Source organism: Camelus ferus, chromosome 25 (assembly GCF_009834535.1).
Source record: "Camelus ferus isolate YT-003-E chromosome 25, BCGSAC_Cfer_1.0, whole genome shotgun sequence".
In the NCBI taxonomy this organism is placed as follows: domain Eukaryota; kingdom Metazoa; phylum Chordata; class Mammalia; order Artiodactyla; family Camelidae; genus Camelus; species Camelus ferus.
Window position 1 is genome coordinate 29,210,554 of NC_045720.1, and position 21,663 is coordinate 29,232,216.

The window sequence follows — 21,663 nt, forward strand, 5'->3', positions numbered from 1 at the left end:
GCTACTTAAACTTTAACAGAGCATAACCACAGCGGTGCCCACGAGCTGAAACACCACCGTTGTCCATAGCAGCCCTGACAGGTGGGCCAGCTTGGTGGGGCACTCTCTGAACTGGAAAGTGTCCTTTTATGCACCTGTCTCTGTGTTATGAGGTGAGTGCACCAGCAGCTCACCTTGAAGAATCCCAATGACAAGACCACTATTGTCTTTGTCACATAGGGATCTGGCAGCCCAAAAGGAGGCAGTGCCAACCCTCCCCTGCCCACCCCGAATGGCTTTTAATGGATTCACTATTACTACGTCCACCTGGAAGGAACACCTGTTGGAGCTAGACAGCGTGGCAGCCCATCTGTGCTCCAGAATGCATGTGATGTGGGCTGCATGAGTCTAATTATAGCAGCAGAAGCCCACCTGTGTCTGTGTTCTCGTCTCAAAACCAGAATTCTGTTGAAACCTGGGTTTTATTTATAAGGCCACTTAAGGAAGCCATCACACTCCTGCTCTCCCCTGGATCTGTGGTCCTTTCTAGGGGGTGCAGAGAGCTCATTCTTTTTTGCCTGTGTTCTCCCCACTTTGTTTAGGATAACAGCTAGAGGGTGGGGGCTGTGGATTACCTTTCTCCAGGATAACGTACAAGTTCAGTGTTGTAGAACCTGTTAAAACCTTGGGCCTTAATTCTTGGAGCATTTTATAGTGGGAAGTAAACAAAGCTAGCTGGTGTGTTTAAGTACTACTATTGATCCAGCTGATCACAAAAACAATAAACACGTATCCAGTGCTTACTAGGTGCTAGGCTTTATTTAAAGTCATTTAATCCTCACAGCCCTCTAGGAGGTAGAGATGATCACATCCCTATTTTACAGGTGAGGAAAGTGAGGCACAGAAAGGTCGAGGAACTGACTTGAGCTCATCTAGTAAGTGGCAGAAGGAAGAAGCTGAATCCAGGCAGCTTGGCTCCTGAATCCTCCTTTCTAATCATCACTGCCCAGATTTGCTTAGATTAATGATGCAGAATTCAAATGAGATTGTATTTGAAAGTTGAATAAACTCCAGACTATTACACAGATATCAATTAGCACTCTCATTTGGGTTCCTTAGGGGTGAATGCTGTAGACCGGAGTTCCTTCTGAAGACAGTAAGCGTGAGAAACAGCGTCACGGCACATGTTCTGACGGTGTCACCAGCACGGTCAGTGTGTTAGTTTTCTATTACTGGGTAACAAATTACCACAACTGAGGAGCTTGGGCTTCAAACAACACAGATTTATTATCTCGCAGTTCCTGTGGGTCAGGAGTCCAGCGCAGGCTAACTGGGTCCTGCTCAGGGTCTCCCCAGGCTGAAATCAAGGTGGTAGCAGGGGCTGTGATCTCATCCGAGGCTCAGGGTTGTTTTCCCAGCTCACTGGTTGTTGACAGGATTCATTTCCTTGAAGCTGTAAGACTGACGTTGCCAGCAGTTGGCTGGGACCCCTCTCAGCTCCTGGAGGTCACTGCAGGTCCTTACCAATTGGCTCTCATCGGCAGTTTGCACCGTAGATATCTACTTTCTTCCAGGCCGGTAGGAGTGTACCTCTCTGACTTCTGATCTCTCTTTAGTTGGCTAAGAAGCAGTGCCTATCCATCACCATTAGCCACATAATGTAACCTGACTGAGGTGTCATCATCCCACCATATTCACAGGTTCCAGCCTCACGTGAGGGGAGGGGGTTATACAGGTGTGGACACCTGGGTGAGGGAGTCTGGTGGGACACCTTAGACTTCTGCCCACTACAGTCATTGCAGCTTTGGGGCCCAGAGGAGTCCCAGCAGCATTGCTAAAGTGAATGTGAAAAAACTGTGCAATGGTTTACTGATGAATGTGGATACGCCACCCAAATGTGCTATTTATTTATGTGCTTATTCTGGTAAATGCTGCAGAATCTGGAGCCTTCCACTTAGGGCCTCTAAGGGCTTTGCTGCCATGGGGATAATCAAGGCCACCAGATGCCAGGTGGTGAGAATTGCCAAGGAAGTGTGACCCTGACGAAAGCTGACGCGGCATCCTCTTCAGGCTCGCAGCTTACCGTACTTCTTACGTACTCTGTGAGCCCATGCAGAGAACTGTGTGATAAACATTTCTCATCCGAGCAAAGATTGTTCTTTGAGAGAATATAATTTTGCCTCTGTCCCATTGACCCATAAGCAATCGTTTTCTTTCTGCATGGTGTAGACAGAGCCTTGTGGGAAGGTGCTGGCTTAATTTCACTTGCCCTTTTCCTGAGGGCAGTTTAAATCCTCTAGTTGGTTCAGTTGAGAATTACCATGGAGGAGCTCCAGGGTCAGTTTAGTACAATAAAGTGATGGCCATCGGGACATCCCAGTGAGTCAGGGGCGCTGAAAGTGCCTATTAGAAGCAGCACAATCCTCACCAGACTGGGAATTTTGTTTCTGAAGTTAAATATTTGCACACTCAGAAACTCAGATGACTTAGGAGTGAAGGCTGAGAATAAAGAGACTTTATTCAAATACAGGTTTGAGTGCTTTGAAACTTCAGGTATTGAAAAACTAAAAAGATTTTATTTATATAAGAGGTTTTATATACAAAGTGCTATCAGTTCAGGTCCAGATCCTTTATTCTTTAGTTTTCAAGAAGATTTAAAAACTACAGCAACTAGTGCATCTTATGGTCAAGAAGGAGGTAAACTGATGTGAAGCACTTCAGTTTGCCCAAATAGTCATGCTAAGAATTGGGTCCCTTCCAGCTCTAGGCTGAAGGGGGCCTGTCAGGAATATTTAAGTGATGGTACTGACAGCATTCTTGTATTTTTAAAATTATCAATGTAATGCAGTCGTCCTTGGCATCTGTGGGAGATTAATTCCAGAACCCCTGCAGATACCAAAATCCATGGATGCTCAAGTCCCTAATATAGTGGACTCTCTGTATTCTCTGTTCCACATCTGTGGTTGAATCTGCAATTACACAACCCATGGATCCAGAAGGCCAACTGTATATGCTAATTGCAAAAAAAAAAAAAAAATTAGACAAATGGAACAAAGTTAAAAAATGCTTATAATTCCAATAATGGTTGTTGGTATTTTGGCATATGTATGGATAATATTTTATATTACACACACACTACACCAATTTGGTAGTTTCATTTAAAACATTTTTACATGTATATTTGAGATTTCCAACATGACATTAAATATTCTGCTGTATAATGGTGTGAGTGCACAGAGTCAGGGATCAGATCAAACCGCCTGAGTTTGAACACTGTCTCAGCGGTATCTAGTTTGGTGGCCTCGGGCAAGTTTCTTAACTTCTTTGCCTTAGTTTTCTCTGTAAAGGGGGGGCAGTATAGTACCTACATCACAGAATTATAGTAAAGATTAAATGAGTTAATGTGTTTACAAATTGCTTAGAATAGAGTCTGCTGTATGGTAAGTGCTATATATATTATAATATTTGCTTTTATTGATGGTTGCATAGGATTCCATCTTCTGGGTGAGCCATGATTTATTTATCATCCATTGCTTCCTATTTGGATGTTTCTGATTTTTGATTATTACAAATTATGAAACCCTTGTACATACTTCTTGTGTGCCCATTTTTTCCATCGTTTCTTTAGCCTATATTTCAGGAAATAAAATTTCTGGACCAAAATATGTTAATATTTTAAAGGTTTCTGTTATATATTGGCAAATTAATCCTCTGAAAAGTTTTACCAATTTACACTTCCATCTGCAGTACTGAGAATGTCTGTTTCCTCTTGTTCTGAGTTTGAGACAAAAGTAGTATCGCACGTTGTTTTGATTGGCATTTCTTTGATTACAAGTTACAGAGATATTTTTCCATACGTTTATTTTTTTACATTTATTCTGTATAATGATTGCTTCCTGGCCTTTGCTATTTTTATGTTTCTCTTTGAAATTGACATTGCCTCTTCTGTATCAGAGGCATTTGAGTGCGTTTAACCACGATGACGATGAAGATGACGAAGGTAGTTGCCGAAGGTATGTATCACACCCGACAGAGGCAGCGGCCTCCTATAGCTGTCATGCAAGGCTGGCCCAGCCTCTGATCTTCCATGAGAGACATTCTGTCAGACTCTTTTGTCTTCAACTTCATTATTATTATTATTTTTTTGGTTTTATTTCTATAGCAACAGTACAAATTTATGGTATAAAGAACATATCATGCAGTTATTTGGGGGGAGGGGTTGCCACAAGTGCTGCTAGAAACACTGCAAAAACAAGGTCACATCCAGCCTCTGTGACTTCAGAGGTCATTTTGAAGCGATGGGCTTTTGTGAATGAGATTTCATTAGCGACAGTTTTCGTCTTTGCATAGTGGTAAATATTGTGACTACCTGGGAGAGAATCTCTTGGTTTATTAAAGAGCTAAGTAGTCACCTAATGAGAAACTGTTAGTAATCTTGTGAACATGTGGATGAATATTTATTTTTAAAGGCCTGGATGTGCGACAGGCCTCAGGAACAAGCACTGATTCACTGTTTTAATTAGTTTCTGAATTCTGCTGCCTTCCCTTTGGCTATGGAGACCTCTGGCCACATGGTACACTCTTGCTGGGTGTTGAATATGAACAGTAGTTGATAGCCTTAATTTGTGCTCCGGGTTTTCTCCATGCAAACCTTGCTGTCTCATGGCAGACTAAAACACACGTGATAAAAATGTGTTTTTAAAATAGCACAAAGCATGTAAACTTGGAAGATGAAAGGAAATGTGTTCTATTCTAGAAAATAGACTGAAATCAATGGGCAGAAGTTCTACAGTTTAGGTTAATGAAAGGAAGGACTTTTTTTTTCAATCATGAGAAGTGTCTGCTCATACATGGCTCACCTTTTTGAGGCAGTTGCTGGGATTTGTCCAGCAGAGGTCAGGTGATCAAAACGTAGAGGTCACTGGATTTAAGATGAAAAAGCCGGGATCCATGCACTGGGTAAGACCCTGGGCTAGATTACTTTTAAGGATTTTTTCCAGCTCTGAGATTCTACAACTGTAATTACGTCCATTGGTTCAGTGACGTGAGGAGTCTAAAGTGACCAGGGGGCAGTCTCAAATTTACGTTCAGTGGAAACGTTTTTGTGCCTGTAGTGGAAATGTTTTTCCTTGGGAACTAATAACTCGAAGCCAGCAGAGCCCCAAATCTCAGGGACAGGAAGCAAGATTTTGCAATTAAGTTATTAGGTGTAATAATAAAAGCAGACCCTCTAGCTTTAACCCTTGGTTCCTAGGCCCATGTATTCTGGTTATGAAAGAAACAGCGCCCTTTATGGGTTGTCGATTCAAAGCACATACTGCATCCTGTAAGACTGGGCCATCAACTTTCAAAATTTATCTCCCAGCTCTTGACATAACTGAGCCTTCAGTAGGTGATTCCACCATTCTTTAGGGCCAGCTGCTTCTGGATGATGGAGTAGGTAGCAAGACCAGAGAATCTCATGGTCATAAGCTAGTTGTTGCACTAATTTTGCTGAGAAATTAGTGCCTTGGTCAGAAGAAATGTTGTGAGGGGTAGGGTCCTATGATGGTAAATGGCACATTGTCAAAGTATGTGGATGGTTGTACTTGAAAAAGGCAAATCTATATCCAGAATGTGTTTATTCCAGTGAGGACAAATCTGCCCGCTCCGTGCTGGAAGGGGACCAGTTGTAATCAACCCCCATTAGATGGCTAGCTGGTCCACCTGGGCTCATTGTTGGCTCCTGCTGCTGGGAGGCTGAGCACTCAGTAATGGCGGTGGCAAGATTTGCTTATGCATAGGCTGCTTGATTGCTGCCACAGACACTCTGAGTATAAGTCCTTGGAGAAAGCACTAGGGTAGCCAGGAGGGAAAAAGGCAGACTGACATCCTCAGAATGTGCTATCTTGTCCACCTGACCACTCAGAGCCTCCTCTGCAGTGGGTGTTCTTTAGTGAGTATTTACATGAGGTACAAATAGTTCATATTCTTTACCTTTCCCAAAAGGTCATCCATATATTCTCCAGTCCTCTTTTTTTTTTTTTTATTTTTAAACTAGTTTTTCAATTCTATTCTTTCCAAGTCTCTGACCATCTGGCTAAGTCATTAACTACTACTTATGAGTTAGTATGGATTTGTATTTCTGGTCATCTTTCAGTCTAGACAAAGTGGATACCCAGATGTACTGTGAAGTTCTACCAAAGGGGAGAATTTTATTTCTCCACTGTTGTGCACAGGCAACACTATTTCCAGCTAGTGCTGGTTTGTAATGGAGAATTATCTATAAAACATACCTGAGTCTTTTTTCCACCATCACCTGGGCACAAGGAACTCCTCATGAGGTCATTGGTGCGGGTTATGAGAGAGGAAGCAATGTAGCAGAAGTAGGTGGCCACGGAGTCTGAGTCACTTAATTGTGCAACTTACTGCACCTTTAGGACCTGCTGCAGAGCTGTCTTAGATATCACTTCCACTCGACAACAGAGTGTGACTGCACTTAACTGATTTTATGGCTTGGTAGGTCAAATGACACATTTAGTTTATGGTGGTCAGCACAGGTCACGTGGTCATCAGGTGCCCAAGGCCAGGAGTCCTGTTTCCACAGGAGCCCAGAAACAGGCTTTCAAGGGGAGAAAGTGGCTGCTGTTTCTCAGAGGACGAAAATTAGCAGAAGAGGCTGGTTTTGTTCCGAAACACTAGTGTTCTGAGTTGTGATTTTAATGTAGGTCTTGCCCGAAGATTGCTAAACCACCCCCTTTTGTACGTGGGAGATGAGCTGCAGCGCTTTTGGGGATCACGGGGGGATTTGCTGGGAATGGTGGCCACAGAGCCCTGCATATTGATCAACATCTTTCCTTTTAACTTTCCTTAGTTGAATTATATTCCTTCCTAGCTGACTTTTTCCTGGTATTGATTATAGAAGTGTATTGAGAATATTTCTAACTCACTTTCCCCAAATATGAATCATTATTGCCTTACTTACATATCACACTTGCCTTCAGTTTGTAAAATAATAGATGCTTCTTTAGGTCCTTTTTCATGCTTCTGAGGAGTTCACTGGAAGTATCTTTTCTTTCTTTTCTTTAAATCAAGCTACTTTACTGTAAAACAAAACACAGGTAGAACCCCCTCTTCCAAATCAAATATATAACTTAGTAAATTATCATGAGGCAAAAGTATTTGTAACTACCACCCAGGTCAGGAAATAAAAATTTGCCACTAACTCCAGAAGCCCCTTCCATGTGGTGCATCTCAGTTGCAATCTCTGAGTTCCCTTTATAAATAACCATTGTCCAGCTTTTAATAGTAATCACCCACATGGGCATCCTTAGATAGTATAGGTTAACAGTTTTTAAAAAATGAGTTTCCTCATTTAAAAAAAAACTGATACACCATTCTCTTAACCTATAGATTCCTGCTCCATCCCTTTCTTTTCCTTATAGTTTATTTGTGGATGAATCTAGTCTTCTGACCTGTAGAGTTTCTCATAGTCATGGTACACTGCACTGTGTTCCTCTATCTTCTGTATTCCTGTAATGTAGTAGCTGGATTTAGAGGCTTGATCAGACTCAGATACCATTCCTTTGGTAACACTATGAGAGTGTTCTTCCATCAGGAAGCATGTAATATCGACAGATGTTGTCTCTTTTTTATAATGTTGACCATTGTTGATGCTCAGTGCTTAGATTCATCTATTTATTGGGGCTGGTAAAATGGTGATATTCTGATTTAGACTTGTTCATTTATCAGATGGAGTACTTTTATAAAGAATTACTTCCGCTCATCTACTTTTTGATCACCCAATGGTACAGTTCACATAAGAGAGACAAGGGCAATATTTGACTCTTTTCCTTCATTTACTAAGTTTCAAAATCATAAATCTGGTCCCCTTTCATCCTGCAAAGGTGTGTATACACACACACACACACACACACACATTCATACATATGCATGAATTTGTGGACTTAGGCATATTTGATGAGTTCCATATAATTGCAGTTACCTTTTTGAAAGCTCAAAGCCTAGTGGAAGCCATTTAAAGTTGGCTCCTGTTTATTTTTCCTGGATGTCCTTTGTAGATACAAAACTCTATGGACTGAAAACTCAAGAACTACTTCTCTAGGTCAGCCTTTTTTTCCCATCCATGTATGGCCTTAACTGACCAGGGAATATGTTTGAAGAGCAGGACACACCCTCTATAGAAAGGGAATATGTGCTTTCTGTTTACAAATATTCCTGGCTTTGTGTTTAGAGACCAGAGCTCTGGCTTCCTGTTGGGCCATTCTCCTCTGGAAAGGAGATTGCTTTGCCAGTGTTGTCCACCTTTTCCGGAAAGAGTTGATATTAATAGTTTGCTCTAAAATGACTTATTCTTCTAGGAGGCATGTGCTCTTACTTGGTCAAATATCTGGAATAAAATTGAAAACAGCCAAAACACTGTATTTTACTCTGCCCCAGAAATTCTCTATGTAATCCACTAAATATCTATAAATTAACGTTCGGGAAAAATAGATTAATGTTATTAAATGTGAGATTGCCTCAAGCTTCTTTGTGTGGGGTAGAAGGACTTGCATTTAAAATGAGCTGTGCCTTGAAAATGTAATTTCCTATCGTCAAAGGAAATTTATCACATCCCTCCCCTCTGGGTAACTTGCTTTCCCTTCAGCTCAAATGCTGTTTTCTGTTTTCATCTTCTCTTGCTTGGACAAGTCTGAACATTTTAACTCTCTCATTTCTGTTTCTGTGACAGCGACTTTCTGGCAATAGGGCTCCTGTGAAAATGTTTATGATGAAAACTTGACAGAAGAAGTAATACTTGACCCAGCACATGAAACAGAACCCCCCATAGGAGAGAACAAGGGTGGTTTTGAGGTGCTTCCGGCTTCGGTGTCTGTACCAGTTTTCGTTTGGTTTACATCACTCATGTTTTCAGGCGGGGTAATATGGATTTACCCTGGTGGGGGGTGCGGCTTATTGTGGAGGACTCTTCTGTAAAAGATCTGTCTGATTCTCTAGCTTTGAGTCTTTAGCCTGATATTCAAGGCCCTCCAGTCTTATAACTGTCCTCCTCAAAACCCCTCAGTGACTCCCTATTGCCTGCTGGACTGAGGGTGCACTTTTACTGAGGTTCCAACTCACCTCTCTAGACTCGTCTCCTTGCCTTTCCTGTGGACACCTCTTTAGGTCAGCTATGTTGGATTTTTTTTTTTAACAAAACTCACTGTTTTCTATTTCTCACTTCCATCCCCATTTTCAATCTCATTTTGGAATCTTTTTTTAAAATTTATTTTTTTAATTTTTAATTTTTTAAAATTTTGCTTTTTCACTGAAGGATAGTTGATTTACAATGTTAGTTTCAGGTGTACAGCAAAGCGACTCAGTTATGCATATACATATATATTCTTTTTCAGATTCTTTTCTATGAAATGTTATTTCAGGAAATTGAATATAATTCCCCATGCTATACAATAGGTCCTTGTTGTTTATCTGCTTTATATATAGTAATGTGTATCTATTAATCTTAAACTCCTAAATTTATCCCCCCCTTACCCTTTCCCCTTTGGTAACCATGGTTTGTTTTCTATGTCCATGAGTCTATCTTTGGTTTGTAAATAAGATTTGTATCTTTTTTTTTTTTTTAAAGATTCCACATATAAGTGATATTACATGATATTTGTCTTTGTCTGACTTACTTCACTTAATATGATAAGTTCTAGGTCCATCCATGTTGCTGCAAATGGAATTATTTCATTCTCTTTATGGCTGAGTAATATTCCGTGTGTGTGTGTGTGTATCACATTAGATCAGCTATAGTGGATTGCTTCCATTTCCCTAGTATACCTCTTGTTTTCCTACTTTGGCTTTTGCTCACATAATTCCTTCCATTTGGAATGACCTTGCCTCCCATTTCTACCTGTGGAAATCCTATTATTAAAACCAACTTGAAATTCCTCCTCCTCCAGGAGATTCTTCCTAACTCCTCCAAATAAATTACTTTATTCCTCCTTTGAACTCTCAAGTAATTTGTTTATGCAGTTGCTTTGTATTATTTTGTTATATGCTGTTGCCATCATTTATGTATTTGTCTAATACACCTGCTCATGGGGTATAAATAGGGTGAACATATGTCTGTACTTGAAACAGTTCCAATTTTCCTGGGACAGTCTCAGGGACAGTATATGCACTGTCCCGGCACTCTGTCTGGTTAGCGCCCCCTTGCATTCTCAAAAGTATCTTGATTAGAATGATAAATTAAATGGTCATCCTTGCAATAAGAAACTGAGGGATTGAGGCTGCATCATACTCATGCTTGAATCCTGGTCATTTATCAGGAGGGGTGGCGTCACCCACATATGGTGGGCAAAGAAGGTCAGAAAAAGGAGACTGCCTTGTGCTGGGGCAGGGACTACATTGCAGAGGCCATGAGGAAATGCTTAAGAGATTAGTTTTGATTCCTCGGAGAGCTAGTTCTCCTAATGGCACTGCCCAGAAGCGATTACTTTCCCATCAGAAAGTTAGATTCCCTGAGGGTCTAATAAACAATCTCTCCCAACATGAAGGGCTGGAGGCATTGTTTCCCCCTGGGGGCAGTGCAGTTAGAGCTTCAGAGAATAGCTGGGCGTTGTGTGGAATGTTTAGTACACATGTGAAAGGGACTTTGTTTACTTATTATTTATTTATTTTCCATTCCTTTTTATTTTTAAGAGGAGCCTACAGAAAAGTCAACAGAATAGTACATGGTCATAGACCCTTCATTTTGCTACACATACTTTTCCTCTCTTGCTCCAATGTATGCACATTGGATTAGGTTTGTTTTTAAGTAAGATGTATGTATTCACATTCTTTTTCTGAACCCCTTGAATATTGGTTTAAAGGCATCCTGACACTTTACCCCTAAATATTTCCACATACTTCTCCTAAGAATAGAGACAATCTTCTATATAAACACAGTATCATTGTTACATCCAAGACAATTGACAGTAATTCCACAAAATCATCTAGTATGCAGTCCATATTCACATGTCCTCAAACAGTTTTTGGATTCAGAATCCACTTGATTCATTATGTCTCTTTCATCTTTTTGTTTGTTTGTTTGTTTTATTGGGGAGGTAACTACGTTTATTACTTATTTTTAGAGGAGGTACTGGGGAGTGAACCCAGGACTTGGTGCATGCCAAGCATGTACTCTACCACTTAAGCTATACCCTCCCCCTTCCCCTGTCATCTCTTTTAAACTTGCAGTCTCTCTGCCTGTTTTTGGTGTGTGTGTGTGCGTGTGCACGCAGCACATATTGTTAATGTGCAGTGTTTGAGATTCTTTCCCTCTCACCCCTTAAAGAATTTTGCCTTTAACCACTTAGATTCTTCCTCCTCCTCTCTCTTCTAAAGAAAGTTCCATCACTGCCAGGTCTGCTGTCTGCTTCTTGTAATTTGGTGATGAAAAATCTGGAGAGGAGTTCCTGGGCTGGAGTAAAAGAGAAGTGGGAGGAGAAGTGTGCTTTGGAAGTTGGTCCCGAGGCTTTGGAAAAACCCAGGTTCCTCTCCTATGACCCACCCATCCCAGGAACTCTGAGATGTGGGGCTTGGAGAGGAGGGAAGGAACTTTGAAGAAGTATTGCTGTGAGTTACGTATTGGATTCTCTCTAGTCTTCTTCCAGAACCAGCAAAGATTATGCTGCTGATTAGTTACCGTTGGCCTGTGTTTCCCTGCACGTGCCATTCTGTCCAGATGAGCTTCATGGGAAACCCGCATTCATTCTGCTCACACACGTCTTTTCTCTTCAAAGGAGAAAGCATTCACGTTCATGGAGAGAGAAAGCTTTCTTATGGCTATGGCCTTTAGAGTGTCTTAAGAGGATTTTAGCAGATCGGAGAGTTTTAATCATCCAAACTGGGACATGTTTAACAGTGAAATATTTGTAGTGAATATGAAATAATTATTGACAGTGAAATAACTGTTTCCGGGCCATGGGCTTAATGGTGTCAGGCAAACCAAAATGTATGATTACTCTGGTTACACATGCCTGTTGTTTGCACCACAATTTACCTTGCACAAATGGATGAAAGTTATAAATAAACATGGTGAACAGTGTACGCAGGTACACTCCTGCACATGAGTATTAGATTAAACCACATGAAACTGCCTTACAAAAGCAGCAGTTTCATGAGCAATTTCATCTACAGTGGTTTCAAAATTTGGTGTGTCTGCTGTTTATTTCTTTAAGTAGTAAATTCTTTGAGGGTAAGAATTGTTCAGTTTTCACGCTATTACTTATTTCTTGTTCATTTATTCATTAAACATTTACTGAGCACCTGTAACATGCAGGCACTATGTTAGAAGCTGGGGATAGATCAGTGGCACAGAGGGGGCACCCAGTCCCCAAAAGCAATATAATATATTACAGTGCAGCTAGAATTGAACATAGATAAGTAAGCATAGTAGGTTTATGTTTGTTATGTGATGTTGAAAAAAACCTACTGTGCAAATTGAAGTCCAGAATTATCTTGCTGCCATTCTTGTGGCACCCTCGCAAATTGATATCTGAGGACATATGTCCCTCTCTGTACCCTTTTTATTGTGCCTTAAGGATTCACATGGCTCAGAGACATGACATGATTTTTGCAAGGAGCACTCCAAGGAGCATATAGTGTCGTGGAAGAATGATACGGAAGTGCATTAGGCGTCCGGTGTGCTCTGATTTAAGTCTGTTCAGGGCACAGCTGAGCCACAAGGGAGGAGGTAGTCCTTACCTGCTTGGTGAGACCGAGCAGAAGATTATTCATAGATGCAGTGAGGCTGGAGATACCATCCATGCATTGGCTTAAACATTTTTATTGAGTGCTAAGCAGTGTGCTAGCCTCTGGGGATTAACTTTGGACCTGATCCATCCCTACTTCACAGAGGTTAGTGTCCATTGAGGGCAGTGGGCTTTGAATTAACAACCACAATGATAACCCAAGAATTTGTTTATTATTTGAATTAATAACAGAATAACTATCAGTTGTGATAAGTGTAATAAAGGAAGAGGGCAGCAGGCTGCAGACTAGGTAGAGGAAGGACCACATTTCTTCTGTGGGGTCAGGGAAGGTCTCTCTGAGGGAATTACCCTGAACCTGTGATGTAATCAAGTTAGGCAGGTGAGGAGTAGTGGGGACAGGGCCTCCAGTATGTGCAGGTGGCCACCCCCAGGAGGACAGCAGACCCTGCAGAGGGCCGGTCCAGCTGGAGCAGAGCAGTGGAGGAGGAGGGTGGTGCCAGGTGAGGAGAGAGGCAGGTGACAGGCTATGCAAGCCCAGGATAAGGAGTTTTCATCTTGAAAGAAGTAGAATTGTTAGATGGATCGTTTTGGAGGTGGGGTGGGGAGAGATTGGTCATTAAGGACCCAGAGACCTGAATGTCACCATGGAAATGGATCAGTGAAAAACAGTAGGCAACTTGACAAGGCTGGAGTGGGGCGTGTGAAAGAGAACTCCACGTTGAATTTTGAGTTATTCCTGTAAACAGGGAGCCATTGAAGAATGGGTAGGAGCAGGGGAATGACACGTCAGGTGTGTATTTGAGAAAGGGAAATCTCAAGGGTGGATGAATTAATTGAAGACATCGAAGCCTGGAAGACTTTGTAATTGTCCAGTAGAGAGGGGACGAAGGTTTGACCTAAGGCAGGGGCAGCAAAGAGAGAGAACAGGAGACAAAGATGCTCGGTAAGCACAATCTATAGAATTGGTTACTGGCGAGAGGAGGAAGTGGAGGGGTATGAATTGGTGTTCAGGCTCCAGGCTTGTGTGACAAGTGGAAAGGGATAGCAAGAGGCAGACTCGCTTGGGCAACAGACCATGTGTTAGATTTGTCCCTGGTAAGTGCTGAGTGCTTGTGGGAGATCCAGCCTGATGTTACCCAAATAACTGATTAGTTAATGTTTTCTGAAGTTGATAAAATTCTCTCTGAATATTTTTGATATGTTAACATGGTATTTATTGAGTTGGAAGCATTCAAACTACTTATAAAAGGGTGCTTGAATTTAACAACTGACAGATTGCTTTATTCTGAATTACTCGTGACAGACTAATTTTGGGGGGTTTGAGAGACTTGACTTTGACTTTGTCACAGTTCTGAAAATATGTTATTTCTGATATGTTTAGATGGTGGGTTTTCAGAAACAGCTAAATATTACAATTAGGCTAGCTGCATTTTGTTTTCCGCCCGTTCAGTTTCCCATTAGACATACAAGCCTAACATCTGGCACTCTTCTTTTTAAGGGCTCTGGAAAAAGAACAGCAAGGATTAGACTTAGCACTTGACAAATCATCCAGTTGTAATATTTTTGTCTAGAGTTGAGGTCAAAGCTGCCTGAAATGTCCATGTCAGGAGCAAGGCTGTGTAATGTTACGGAGGACCCACTTAGGAGAATTCCTAATATGGTTGGGGCATTCTTGAGATGCATGGAATAGCCATTTGGACCGCATCTTCTGAGATGGGAACGCAGCCCTAACGTATCAAGGCACCAGGACGACAGAGTCCTCCAAGCGCTTCTTCTCTGCTGTTTGTCAGGCTGCAGCCCTGCTGGCTGATGATGGCGGTTCCTCCTTCTCTGCTTCATTTTTCAATGGCAAATCCTTGGACTCTGAACTGGAAAGTCCCTTTCCTAGGTTGAAAGTCATATATTTTTAGAGTTGGGAAGGACCTGGATCCTGCTTTTAATCCAAACCCCGGGCATTTTTGCAGATGAGAGAAACGAGACACAGAGAGGTTAAGTGATTTAGCCACAGTCATCCAGCTAGTTATTGTAGCCTCGGGCCCAGCTAGACTCCTCTTTCAGAATGGGCAGGCTGGCAGCTCCCCTCCTCCTTTTAACGGGTCAATTGTCAGAACTTAGAGTCTCCCTTCACTTTTTAAAGCCTCTTGGAATTCATCTAACTCCTTTGAAAGAAGAAAAGACATGTTTACTCAGAAAACTCATTTTTACTTTTTTTCCGAATGGGGTTTTGTTCTAACGCAGTGTGACTCCCTTCTGTTCTGAGAGAGCTGTGACGTCTCTCTAATGGCCGGTGCTGCCCGGGTGGACATCTGTGTCACAGTCACAGTCACAGCAAAACCCCAAGCGTTTTGGAGCCCAGGAGGACCTCTACACTCAGGAAAGGACAGATGTTGGACTCCGGTCAGCACCTGGTCTTTAGGGCGAGTGATACTAGGAGCTTCCTTAGAAGCAACCACTTATCAAATTCTCAAAAAGATCCTTGATTCTTGAAATTAAAAAGCCCGCAGCTCCGTCCTAGGACTGAGCACCCCTGTGAGCCCCGAGCCCCTGTGCTTGTGCGTAGGAGCACGGCACAGCCAAGGGGAAGAGGGCAGACTGAGGGTGACTCCTGAGTGAGAAGAGAAAAAAGAGGTCACGTGGTGCCGACCATTCGCTGTCTTCATGTGGTGGGGAAGGATCGGGGCCCTTTTCTCAGAAACTGCACTGTCTACTCAGTCCTCACTTTCTTTCTCTCCCTGCTTCCCAGCCTGGGTGTGGAGTGTGGGCAGGAGCAGATGGTAAGCATTGCTCTGTTGTCTGTGCTCTGCGACTTTAAGAGCCTGGGTTTAGAAATCCAAAAGCCTTTATTCTGCTCCTGCTGGAACGTCTCGTCTGTGAGGCAGTGGACACTGCAGGATCCTCCTTCTGGAAAAAGGGAAGGGTGTCAGGGGATAAGACGAGGAGGGTGAAACATCAATTACTAGCTCAAAACAGAATCCCACCACACGTGTAAGAGCTCAGTTAAAGAAAAACAGGGACCGTTGAGTGTGGGGTTCTCAATCTGAGCTGTTTCCAAAAGCAGCAAACAAGTGCTGCTCTCTGAGTTAAGCACAGGATGATGAGAAAATGCATCCTAGTGGATTTTCCTCCGATCTTTAGAGTAAATAGATTCTTTTTCTTGCTGTAGTGAACTTCATTCTGTTCCAGAATGGTCGTAGAAAGCTGCAGCTGTAGGGGGACTCAGGGACGATCTGAGAGGGACATACTCTGTCCTTCCAGATCCCTTCTCCCCACTTCTCCACACTGTTCTGGGTCCTGGGAGGCTAGTGTCCATGGACCACATCAATCACTTCTCTGCCCTTTGGCTCCTGTTTGGATTTGGTCAATGGGGGGCACTTGCTTATCATCCCTTGATGGTTTCTTAAATCCTGTTTACACCTTGTAAATAATCCCCTTCATAAAACTCCCATTTGAGTGTGTAATCTCTTTCTTGCTGTGACCCTGAACTGATACATCATATAATCCTTTATGACCATTTCACAGATGAGGAATCTGAGGCACAGAGAGACCCACTGTCTTTTCCAGCAGCATCCCTGTCCTCCGCCTTTCCCAGCCGTGGTTGAGTATTCACAAGCTGAGCCCTCAGGGCCCTGGCATGCTGACTGGGGATGAGAACCTCTGGCACTGGGTCTGCTCTAATGTGATGACACATTTCTAAGAAATGCCCATTTATTTAATAACTGGGTCCTTAAAAATGTTATTTTATGTGGTATGTACATACAATGGAATATTATTCAGCCTTTAAAAAGGTGATCCTGTCATATGCAACAACATGGATGACCCTTGAGGGTGTTATGCTAAGTGAAATCAGCCCTACTCCATGGTTCCACTTACATGAGGAATCTAAGTAGTCCAGCTCCTAGAGGCAGAAAGCAGAACAATGGTTGCCAGGGGCTGGTGGGAGGGGGAAAAGGAGAGTTGCTGTACACTGGTTGTGAAGTTTCAGTTATGCAAGATGAATACGTTCTAGAGACCTGCTACTAGAATCGTGCTGATAGCTAACAACACTCCATTATACAGTTAAAAATTTAGGAAGGTAGATCTCATTTATTTTTTTTTGCCACAAAAAGAGAAGCAAAAAAAAGTATTTTAATAGCTCAAAAAGTAGTTAAAGGAGTCTCTTCTGGGAGGACACTGTTCATGGGAGGTGGCTGGGCTGGTGGAAAGTCAGGAAATGCCTTCTTCCTCGAGGGTGGAAGCACCTGGTGTGGGGCGTGGCTAGAGCAATGCGGGCTGGATTTATCCCCCACCCTTCTCTCAGCTCTGTGCTGCGTGCACCCACCTCCCCACTCCTACATGTGAGGAACCACAAGGGAGTGACTGAGTGTGTGTAGGTGAGAGAGAGAGAGAGAGAGAGAGTTGGGGAGGGAGGGAGAGGGAGAGAATGAATTTGCATTCTTCCTTTTATTAACTTTCCCAAGTTCTCTTGAAGAGTCTTTTTTGACCTCTTGTATTTTATTTATTTTTAAAGTATTATTTATTTATTTACTTACTTACTTATTTAGTGGGGTAGGTAATTAGGTCTGTTTATTTTTAGAGGAGGTACCGGGGATTGAACCCAGGACCTCCTGTGTACTGACCATGCGCTCTACCACTTGAGCTATGCCCTGCCCCCAACCTCTCGTGTTTTATTGACTCTAGGACATGTTTTATTTTCTTCACATTTTAATACTCTGATACCAGGACGTATCATACAATGGAAAGCATCTTTTATTGCAGTTGGTCAGGTGCTGGTTGTGCTATAGCTGCCTTGCCTCTGTGTGTGTGTGTGTGTGTGTGTGTGTGTGTGTGTGTGTGTGTGTGTGTGTGAACTTGGTGGTTCTGACTGCAAGACAAGACGAGGGAAACCCCTTATTGTTTCAGCAATGATTCAGTCCATGACCAGCTGAGGAAGGAATGTGGTCCAAGGTGTTGACTGAAATCTTCTGCTGACAGCTGTTAGTAAGATTTTCTTACTAATAGCCAGTGTCAGATGTGGAAAGGCATCAGAAGCTTAGGAGGAAATCCCAGATATTTGGGATTGAGCACTCTTTTAAGAAATGCTGCATCACTGATGCTCTTGGTGGCATGGAGGACAATACTGTGTGGAAAAACACAGTCATTGGACCCTGTGGCAAAGTGGTTCAGAAGAGTGGGTTTTGAGTGTGAAACCTAAAGCAAATTAAATTGAAGTATCTAACCAATTTATTTCACTCATATTTTAAAATTTTCCTTTTTTAGGAATATAATAAAACCCATGCCTAAGGATGTCTAACAGAGCTCTTTCAATAAGTACAAGATAAAAATTGTAAATCTTAATATTATTTCACAATTTAACTTGCAACCATTTTCCTTTCCTATTGTTATATAAAATAGCTTGTCTTTTACAATCAGTGAATCTTAATCAATGATGTATGGTAATAAAGTAGGAAGTCTATTAAATTATCAGTGTGAATCAAAAGACGAGTTGGAAAGCTAAGAACTGAGGAATGAATTTAGTAATTCTTTTACTCAGTAAATATTAAGTATCTACTGTGAGACCAGTGCTGGGGTAGACATGAGGATACAGCCATGAACAAAGCAGGTGTGTCCCTGGGCTCACAGGAAAGACAAGGCATATTGAATCAGCAGAGTAGTTGCGTGTATGATATTACAAAAGAAGACTTGCAGGCTTCTTCGGACGTGTAAATAGGGGAGCTTAAGATGGTCAGGGGGAGCAGATGGCCTGAGTGAGGAAGTGCCACTCAAGTGGAGAATGGAAAGACAAGTAGGAGTCAGTTAGGCAGAGGTGAGTGGGGAAGGGGAAGGGAGTCTGGGTGGTGTGTGTGAAAGCTGGGACGTGACAAGGGGTGAGGGGCTGAAGGAAGTCCAGTGTAGCTGGAGCCCAGACAGTGGTACAGGCTGAGAGACAAGGCTAGAGAAGTAGGCAGACTTCCGACAATGGGTCTCATAAGGAGCTTGGCCTTTAGCTCATGAATGAGAAGGGGTTGTGGAAGGCGTTTCAGGGAGGATGTGGTGTGTCCTGCTCCAATATGGGAATTATCACTCTGGGTGCTGTGTGAGAACAGAAGGCTGTAGATCAAGGGCAGGTGAAGGAGTCGTCCTCACTTGATTAGGGAAGTGGAAACCAGAGTGGGTGGAAGATAGCAATGATGCAAGGGAATCCTGCAGCAAGCAATAGTCCCCATCACTGACTGCATTTCTGGGATATTATGTCCTTTGTTCCTGACAACCTAAGACAATAACTTTCTTTATTTTTGACAGAGTGACTTCTTCTGACTTGAGCCTGCAGTGTGCTTTAAGAGGTCCTCCGTCAGGTAAATACAGAACAAATTTCCTCAGATTTATGAACCATGCTTTTCTCCCATGCCTCCCTAAGACTCAAATCCAGTATCTTATTTAATCCTTGTAACAGCCCTGTAAGTTAGGTGTACTTTATTTCAATCTTATACATGAGGCATTTGAGACACAGAGAGGTTAGGCAACTTCATCAACATGCCCAAAGATGTTCATCACAGCATAAATTATAATTGCCGCATAAAACAAAGAGGAGAGAATCCAAATATCTGAGAGTAGGCAAAGTGTATTCAATCAGTTATGGAACATCATTTGATGGAGGTACTTTACTAATAGTCTACATCAGATTAAGAAGTTTCTCTTCTATTCCTAGTTTGCTGAAAGTAAGTTGGTTGCCCTGGGTGTTGAATTTTTTTGAATGCTTTTCTAAACTATTGAGATGATCAAATGATTTTTGTTCTTCATCTGTTCATGGTAATTTGTATTAATTGATTTTCTAATGTTAAATTACTTTGCATTGCTGAGATAAAACCAACCTGGTTATGATGCATTATCCTTTTGGTATTTAGCTAAGATTTAGTTTTAGTCCTCAGATTGAATACAATTTTCTTTTCTGGTACTTTCCTTCTCAGGAATGGTTTTCAAAATATTGGAATTACTTGCTACTTGAATGTAAGGTGGAATATGAGAGTAAAACAGTTGAGAACTGTTATTTTCTTTGAGGGAGGAATTTTTACCTGTGAATTTATTTAATTAATTAATTTAGGTTTTCTAATTTCTTCTTGAGTCAGTTTTGGTAAGTTTTGGTTTTGGTTATATATACACATTTCTGTTGGAGTATCTATTCAAATTAGTCACCCATTTGAAAAATTAAGTTATCTATATTTTCATCACTGTGCTGTAACAGAATATATTCCAGATACAAACCCTTTATCAAATGTGTGCTTTGCAAACACCTTTTCCCAGTCTATGGCTTGTTTTTTCATACTCTTAAAAGTGTCACTCAAAGAGTAGAATTTTTAATTTTCATGAAGTTCAGTTTATCAGTTTTTTTCTTCTATGGATAGCAGTTTTGTGTCCTAAGAAATCCTTGCTAAAACTAGGAATACAAAGATGTTAATTTTTTCTAGAAATTTTATAGCTTCAAGCTTTACATTTAGTTATATGATACATTTCAAGGTAATTTTTGAATCTGGTGTAAGATAAAGGTCAAGGTTCAATTTTTTTTTATATGGATGTCCACATTTTCCAGGGCCATATGTTAAAAAAAACTATTCCTTTCCCCTTTTAATTACCATGGCACCTCTCTCTCCCCCCTCCCTCTGGTACCCTAATTATGTGCATATTGGACTGCTTGATATTGTTCTACAGCTCTTGGATACTTTTAAAAAATTATCATTTCTCTTTGGATAATTTCTATTGAAATTCTAAGTTTGCTGATTCTTTTCTTTAACTGTGTCCTGTCTCTCATCATCAGCCAATCAAAGAAATTCTTCACTTCTGATATTGTATTTTTATTTCTAGAATTTCTGTTTAATTCTTTCCTATAGTCTCCATGTCTCTGCTGAAATTCTCCATCTCTTCTTGGATTGTATCCTTTTTTCCCATGTGAGCCTTTTACATAATAATCATAACTATTTTAAAGTCTTCAGTTGTTCCAGTACCTGGGGCATCTCTCTGTCTAGTTCTGTTGGTTGCTTTAACTTGACAATGGGTTTTTTCTCCTTGATTTTTTTGAATGTATTGTAATTTTGACTGAATGTTGGACATTGTTAGTAGAAAAGTAGGAGACAATAAAGTAAATAATATTCCTGCCCAGAAATGGGCAGACTTCTTTGCAAGGCTGCTGATGTGAGGATGGTTTAGTCCATCTGGTTAGCAGTTAATAAGATTCGTAGTCAGTAGGGAGTTTGGGTGGGGTTGGACCCCTTTTTGATGTAGTTACTTTCAGCCCCCAAGACTCCAAAGTTTTCCAGTGGTGGGCTGCATTTACCTTATGCTTAGCATGGCCTGGTGTACCAGAAGGTTTTTCTCACATGCAGACTCCATCCTCAGCTTTCAGCAGACCCTCCGCACTCGTTCCACTGAGGGAATCTCTGTCCATGTTCTCCACCTGCTCCTCTCCTCTTGGTGGACTGCCCTCCTCATTGCTCAGTGCAGAGCTGCAGCTGTGGCGGTGGGGCCCTGTGTTCTTCTGGTCCAGACTCAGTCTTGGGCAGGCCTTGTGTGTCTAGGATTGGGGCATTGTCCGTGTTTCTGCTTCTCTTCATGGCATCTAATTTCTGCATTGAATTTTTTGGGTGGCTTGAGTGGGAGAGAGTTTCCTGCCCCTTCCTCCCTCAGACCTCTTCTTTGTGTCAGTGCAGGATCCTGGGCCTGAGAGTCCCTTGTTCTTCCGTAAGGGCAGGACCAGCAGCATTGGCTTCGCCTGAGAGCTTGTCAGAAACGCAGAATCACAGGTCCCGTGCTCAGACCTGATGAATCAGAATCTGCATTTTAACAAGGCCCCTGAGGAATTCTTGTGCACTTTGAAAAATCATGTTTTTCACAATCACTGTTTCTTTTCGTTCTTTCTTCTTTTTTTTTGCCAACTGTGCTTTTAATAATGAAATTGAAATCCTTCAAAGTCCAA

At 41.8% G+C, this 21,663-nt stretch overlaps 1 protein-coding gene across 4 annotated transcripts in view; it reads left to right on the plus strand.

The window, feature by feature from the left end:
- The first annotated feature begins 1,098 nt into the window (after window positions 1-1,098).
- The window catches only part of NCALD (neurocalcin delta), a 275,167-nt gene continuing 254,602 nt past the window's right edge, over window positions 1,099-21,663 (plus strand). For all 4 annotated transcript variants that reach the window (XM_014566111.2, XM_032468149.1, XM_014566112.2 and 1 more), the window contains exons 1-2: window positions 1,099-1,188; window positions 18,999-19,051. The gene's annotated coding sequence lies outside the window, so the exon portion shown is untranslated. The remainder of the gene's footprint in view (window positions 1,189-18,998; window positions 19,052-21,663) is intronic.